At 44.6% G+C, this 7,733-nt stretch overlaps 1 pseudogene; it reads left to right on the top strand.

The window, feature by feature from the left end:
• Positions 1-866: 866 nt before the first annotated feature.
• On the top strand, positions 867-7,491 carry LOC131273815 (ataxin-7-like protein 3 pseudogene; annotated as a pseudogene).
• The last annotated feature ends 242 nt before the right edge of the window (positions 7,492-7,733 follow it).

Here is a 7,733-nt window from a genome sequence, read left to right as displayed (position 1 = left end):
ATTTTTAAAAGATAATATTGCTGGGTATAAAATCCTTGTCTGACAGTTTTTCTCCTGCAGTATCTTAAATATACCATACCTCTGCCTTCTTGCCTCCATGGTTTCTGATGAGAAGTTGGCACTTAATATTGTTGGTTACATGTAATGCATTGCTTTTCTCTTGCCACTCAGAATTCTCTCTTTGTCTGTGACATTTGACATTCTCATTAGTATGTGTTTCGAAGTTGGTCTATTTGTATTTTTTCTCATGGGAGTACATTGTGCTTCTTGGACCTGGATATCTTTGTCCTTTAATAGGGATTGGAATTTCCCATCATTATTTCTTCAATTATTCTTTCTGCCCTTTTTCCCTTCTCTTCCCATTCTGGGAAACCCACGACACCTATGTTTGCATGTCTCTTGCTCTCATTTAGTTCCCTGAGACCCTGTTCAATTTTTTCCATTCTTTTCTTCATCTGCTCTTTTGTTTGTTCACTTTCAGAAGCCATGTCTTCAAGGTCGCCAATCCTTTCTTCTGCTTCCTCAAATCTGTGCTTATATGACTCCAGTGTATTTTAAATACTGTGGAGAGTGGTGGAGCCTGCGGGAGCTCCACTGAGGTGACAGAGGGAATGGCGGGAAGCGCCTGCTTCCGCCCCATTGGCGGGGGAATGCCGCCACCCTGTGGTGAGCTGTCTGGCCTTTGGGAGATGAGCTGAGGTGACAGAGGGAATGGGGTCGAGGGGCTTTATTCCAGCGCGTGTCAAGCGCAGGGGAATGGGAAACGTGGGTGCTGAGCACGGGCCGGAAGTCCCCCCGCGCCCTCCCCGCCGAGGCGTGCGCCCCGCGCTGAGCACCCGCGCCCCCCAGGGCTGCGCGGCACGCACATGGAGAACGTGTACAACTTCTACAAGCTGGACCTGGCCTCCGAGTACCCAGTGGTGGACGGCCAGCTCTCCATCCAGTGCTACTTCCGGGCCCTGGACCGCTGCCAATCCTTTCTTCTGCTTCCTCAAATCTGTGCTTATATGCCTCCAGTGTATTTTAAATTTCATTTATTGCACCTTTCATTCCCATAAGTTCTGATATTTTTCCACGTATGCTTTCAAATTCTTTTTTGTGCTCATCCAAAGTCTTCTTAATATCCTTAATCTCTTTACCCATCTCATTGTATTTATTAAGGATATTTGTTTGAACATTTAAGATTAGTTGTCTCAACTACTTTATGTCATCTGCAGGCCTAAATTGTTCCTTTAATTGTACCATCTATTCCTCTTCTTGGTATGGATTGTGATTATTTGTTGATGTTTCCATATCTAGCTGTATTTATTCTGGGTGCAGTTTCTCCTTTTAGTTTAGGGATTTCTATTCTTTCCTCCCTTGTTGCTTGTGTAGTAAGAACCAACGATGTAGTTGGTGTTATAAGCTATGGAGGCTGAAGCTGCCAACATTGCCCCAGGAACTGATGAATGTACTAACACCTTTATGCTCTGTCAGCAATAGGGACAGAGCTGTAGCCATATATAATAATCACAGTTGGGCACAAGACTGTTTGTAGCCACCCAGAGATACAGATGAAGTTTCACACCCCTTCCTCCCCTACCTTAGGAACTATAGTTTTGGTCAGCAATCTATGCTGTATGGGTCCACAGTTTCTCAAGTAAACCAAAGTAGCACCAGAACCTCTCCCTGCCAGGGGTGGTAATGGACCCCCTGGAATGCCCAACAGTCTAATTTTTGTGGGCCAAATATGCCTGCAGTTGCCCTGAGATGCTTAGGGAATACTGTCCCTTCTGTCCTTAAGAAGATGGGGACAGAACCACAAGTGATCAACAGTTCAATCCTGTATGTTGGAAGTACCCACCTTTGTCCACAGAGGCTGAGGAAACTCCAGCCCTCTCCTATCTTTTTGGGTGGTAGTGGTGGTTCTATGGGTGCTCAACAGTTCAGTCCCTTTAGGCTGAGAATACCTACCATTGCCTGGGGAGGCTGAAGAAATGCTAGCTCCCTTCTTTGTTCTTAAGGCATAGGGCTGGATCCACAGGAACCTGAAGTTCAGTCCCTGTTGGCTGAAAGTACCCAACATTATCCAGAGGCTATGGGGACACCAGAACTCTGCTATACTATTGGGGGTGGGGGTGGATTCATAGGCATCCAATAGTCCAGTCCATGCAGGCTAAAGGTCTTCTGTTGCCTAAAAAGACTGTGGACAGATCAGTCCACTTCTTTCCTATTGGTGGGTGAGGGTGCATCCACACTGGGCTGTGTGGACCAAATGCACCTGCAGTTCAGTTACCCAAAGAGTCTGGGAAACACAGTATATCTCTTGTCTTATTGGGGATGGATGTGGAGCCACAGGTGCCACCAGTCAGGCTTGTTCATGCCAAAACTGTTGCCCTAAGAGTTTGAAGCAACACCAGCTACCTTCCTATCCTGTGGGGGTATAGAGTTAGAGATGGTCGCAAAGGCACTCAACAAATCTTCGTGAGCTAAAAACTCCTGCCATTGGCTGGAGAGTCTGAGGATACACAGCTCCTCTCCTATTCTCTTGGGGTGTGGGGCTGCAGACACAAGTGACTGACTATTCAGTCTGTACCAGCAGAAAGCGCTTGCAGTTACCAGTTGAGCCTGGTGCAGGTCCCACCAGCTACCTCTCTCCTGGAGGTGGGACTGGAGCCTAGGTTAGGCTTGGTGGAAAGAAGCCCATCCCTAACTTCACTGGATTTCAGTCAGCCAGGATTAAAATGGTGGCTACTGGACTTTCCCACTTGGACACGCTCAGACCCCAGTTATCTCTAAGATTATACTTTAGCCAGCTGAGTCCACTAATTGGTACCTGAGGTCAGTGGACATCTGTCTCTTCCTCCACCATTTATGGGAAATGGAACTTCCAAGTCCAGCCACGAAACAGCTCCTGGGGTGGCTTGCACCATTGGAGTAGGATGGGCACCAGCCTCTGCAGAATGACTTGCACCTTCCCAGAGAGGCGGTGCAGGTACCCCAGCTTCCTTTCTGCCTGAGGTCGGACTGGGATTTAGGCTAAACCTGCAATCCAACCTGGGTGGACAGAAGCTGGTCCTTATAAGCACTATCATTTTCATTCATCACCACCTCCCCACCTGCCCAGGGCAGAGTTAGAATGGTGGCCACTGGCTTCCCTCTGGCCTGAACAGGCTCAAAGTTTAGTTGTTCCTAGGATTCTACTTCAACCTGCCGATTCCACTAGTCAATAGCTACAGTCGGTGCCACAACATGTTTTCCTCCCATTTTTATTGGGGGAAATGGAATGTCCAGACCCAACCATGAAACAGCTCCTGAGGTGGCTTGCACTCCATGGACACAGACCTCTGTGGCGTGGAGTACTCTATTGACAATTACTCTGTGCAGATGGGTAGTCTCCCCCTTCTGCACTGTCAAGGATGTGGCAGGATACTCCTCTGGTCTCCTGGGTCATCTAAAAGGTGCTTTAGATAGGTCTGGGTAACCACCAACTGCCCTGTTTCACGAGCTGACTCCAGGAGCTCCATATTCTGATGCTATCTTGGCTCCACCATGCCTGCTATTCATGCTTAAGCCACAATCTCCTACCCAGACCTGATTTATTTTTGCCTATGAATAAAATATGGCATAATGTATATTTTTCATGTGTTTTTTTCTCATCATCTACAATGATAGGAGGGATCTTTGCAACTGACAGAGGAACCACTTAATAAATATTTCTTGAGTGAATGAATGACATGGATTCAATGGTCAAAATACCTCTCAGTACTAAGAGTAAAGAGCAGTTATGTTTGTCAGAGAGTGTGCTGTATTCTCCTCAGGTTTGAAGAGACATTTGGTGACACTAAATTTCATCCACCAATGTATTTATAAAGAAATTTCAGAAATAGTGCTAGAATGACTGGAGCATTTCCACTAGCACATTGAGAATAATGGGCAAATTAATGTTTATCCAAAGTGTAAAGGTTACAGCAGACTTAAGAATCATGAATTCCTTCAGTGCCAATGGATGTTAAGAAAGGAAGTTGACAACTGGTGAAAAAGTTAAGGAGGAAATTTGTCACACATTTCTAGAAGGTTAAAGCTGAACAATTAGAGAATTGCCATGTAAGAATCAAAATAGCTGAAAGAGATGGAGAAAAGGAAAAGGACATTACAAAAGGAGGCAGACATTCAGTTATTCTATTTGAATAACTATAAATAAAAATAGTCTATATTTGAATATAGACTGTTCTAGTTTGCCAGGCTGAAATGGGATGGCTTTCACAAGAGTTATTTTTAACTTAAGATATTACATTTTTGAGACTGAGAAAAACGTCTAAATCAAAGTATCATCAGGCAATTTGTTCCTCCCAAAGAGCATCTACCACTGATGCTAGAATCTTCTTTCACATGGCAAGACACATGGTGGCATCTGCTTCTTTCTTCATTCTTTTCCATTGCTTCAGATTCTTGTTTCCATGGCTGTCTCTTCTTTGTCTGAAACTCATTCTTATAAAATATTCCAGTAAATGGACTGAGATCCATAGTGAGCCAGGCATGAACTGAAATGTCCACTCGAAAGGTCCCACCTTCAATAGTTTGCACCCATAGAATTGATTCACCTTAAGATCATACTTTACAGAGATCCATACTGCTTCACATCATCAAATATGCATATATTCTTTTTTGCATTATATGTCTCTTTTACACAGATGAAACACACAATATTAGGTAATGTAAAAAATAAAATTGTATGCGTGTCATTTCAAAGATATGGGAAAAAGATGAAGTAAACACAGTCCTTCTAACAATATGGAAAACATTTAATTTCTTTCAAGTTTTACAGTTCAACCATTTAATAAGAGAATTATAGAATAGGGTGACAATTGCAGAAAAATGAAGCTCACTGGAAAATTATAAATCCAAACTGAAATCAACATGTATCATTGAATGAGCATTATCCCATATAACATAAATATTCTTCAATGAGTAGAGTATATTAATGTACCCACAATTATTATTTGATGGCAATAAAAAATTAAAATAGTTATCTAAATTTACAAAACGGATGGTAGAGTAGTAAATCACACCTTGTGACACTGAAAAAAAGGTTTGGATGGCAACAGGGTCCAGTAAAGGAAAGAGTAAGGGAGGAAGATGACCTTCCATGGGAGAAGTTTATGAAGAATCAAGGATTTAGTTTTGGAAAGGACCAAAGTAGGAGGTAGGTGGGGAAGAAGGAAGAAGATAGAAGGAATAAGGAGAGAAAAGGGTAAATTTTTAAACATACAGAGATACAATGAAGAGACAATTATTCCATCAGGGTGTAAAGTTTACAAGACCCTTGCCTAGAGGGTAAGAGGTAGAAATTTATTCACCCTGTCCTTTGATTTGGCCATATGAAAAAAAAGATTTCAATGTTACATCCCCTAAGGTATGTGGTTTCTCAGACAGTTGGAGGATGGAAACAAATTAAGGTCTATTTGAAGATGAAGCAGCTGGCGCTGCAAGACTCACTGCCCTACAGCCCTGGGGAGGAGTTTTCTGTTCGAGGTTGAAGCACTGTGGGAGGAGAGCTCTGACACTGCTGGCACTGATAATCTCCTAAATCTTCAGGCTGGAATCTGTTGATGGTGAGAGTGAAATCTGTCCCAGACCCACTGCCACTGAATCGATCAGGGACCCCAGATGGCCGGGCAGATGCATCATAGATGAGCAGTTTAGGGACCCGTCCAGGTTTCTGCTGGTACCAGGCTAAGTAGTTGCTAACACCCTGGCTGGATTTGCACTTGAGCATGATGGACTCTCCTAGAGATGCAGCCACAGAGCCTGGATACTGGGTCATCACGATGTCCCCACAGGCACCTGCAGTCAGAAAAGAACATTGATCATATATTGAATCATAACTACATCAAATATATATCTAAATGTAGCTGTTCTTATTTCTCATATATAATCAGATCTGCCTTAGATGAAACAATTCATTCACTCTGCCTGTTAGAACCATTCCCAACTTTATAAAGATAATACACTTCTAAACCTCTCACCTGAGAACCAGAGCACCAGGAGTTAGAGCCGTTGGGAATGTGACATCATCTTGCTCACCTGTCTGATGTACTCAGGCCCCATCTCCAGGGAAACTGCATTAATAGAGCTCTGAGCAGACAAACAAGTCCCCGAGGAGCATATGCAAATTATTAGAGAGTATAAAAGCAAAAGTATCTCTGCAGTGAGTTGTAAAGAAAAATAACAGAAGGAGATAAAAGTATCATGACTAGGGTAAATGCAACCACACACCTACAAAAGACAAGAAGGGTGCCCATATCCCAGACGAGGCCCTGGACCCATGGGAGTCATGAGAAAGCAAAGAAGGACCCGTGGGTCTGGAGCAGCCACCACCATCTGTGAGAGGAGGAGGCCCTGAAAGTACCAGATCCAAGGCACCCCCTGAGTGTGCCTTGCTGCCACCCACTGTGCTGTGAGCAGTCAGTTAGAGCGCCATCTGCTCAAGGCTACACATGAAGATGGAGGCCTTTGTCTGGCCTCGATAACAGCAAACAGAGCCCATGCTCTGGAGACACATGTGGACCTGGTTGAGGATTCTTGTTTGGGTTCTGCTTTGAGGCTTTTGAAGTAGTGTGGCTACTACTTCCTGGACTCATTGGACCATGAGGCAGGAGGAATTTGAGATTATGGAACAGACAGGGATATTCATCTTTGAAAAGGTTCTCAACCAATGCAAGTGAAAGTAGTGTGTTTACCCAATTGCAGCCACAGCATTGCTGCCTCCTGCTCTGCTCCCCATCTGGAGAAGTGCCTAGAAATGTGTGAAACAGCAGCCGCAGCCTCCAGGTTGCCAAAAGCAACAGTATGAACAAGTCTGAAAGTGACCAAGTGGACGATGATGACATCAATGACAACGACTGCTCCTGTAGATCGAAAGAAATCCAAGAAGAGAAACTAGTTACGAATGGCAATTCCACTTGAAGATCCAAGTCTTAAAAACACAAAAACTGGGAGTTTAGCAATTCAGATCCTTTTAAGCATAACAACTCCACTGGAATGAACTATGGGACCCTGGAGCCAGAGTAGCTGTGTAGCCTGCTCACCACGCAATGTGAGCTGATTTCAGAGCACACCAAGAAGATGTGCACAAGATGAGCTGCAATGCCTTCTGTACACAGATGGGCAGTGGTGAGTGTACGGATTTCTTTCCTGGGCCCTCAGCTGTCCTTCCGGAGGTCAGAGCTCCCTGGACAATGACAGCTCTGACATGACTGACAGCCAGGCCCTATCAGCTGGCCACAGTGGGACAGCTCCTCTGAGCTCTCATCCTCTGATTTGGGCCCCTCCAAGACCAGTGAGAATCAGGGAAGGGGTCTAATATCAACAGCTGGGAGTCACGGAATTCCAAGAAAAAGAAATCCTATTTGAGCCTCATAGGGACAACCTCCAGCCTGGGCTCAGCAAGGAAAAAAGCCAAAGCCATCACCACCCGCAATGCCCAGAGTTGATGATGACATCAAATGACTTGGAGCAAGGTCTAGCCTTTGGCTGAGCAGAGCCCTCTCTCCCAGCACCACCCAGGGTGTTGTAGAATTTGAGAGAAGTTCAATTATTTGAGTATAGAGAGGCCAGGACTCAGGAATGATTTTGAGAAGGAAAAATGGTTTATTGACAGCCGGCCTGACTCGGGAGCTTTCTGTTTGAATCCCGAGCCCAGAACAAGATTTTCAAATGTCTTTTATACAGAGAGGAAAGGCCAAATGGTC

The sequence above is a fragment of the Dasypus novemcinctus genome, chromosome 17, assembly GCF_030445035.2.
Source record: "Dasypus novemcinctus isolate mDasNov1 chromosome 17, mDasNov1.1.hap2, whole genome shotgun sequence".
NCBI classification, from domain to species: domain Eukaryota; kingdom Metazoa; phylum Chordata; class Mammalia; order Cingulata; family Dasypodidae; genus Dasypus; species Dasypus novemcinctus.
This window is presented reverse-complemented; position numbering and strand designations above follow the sequence as displayed.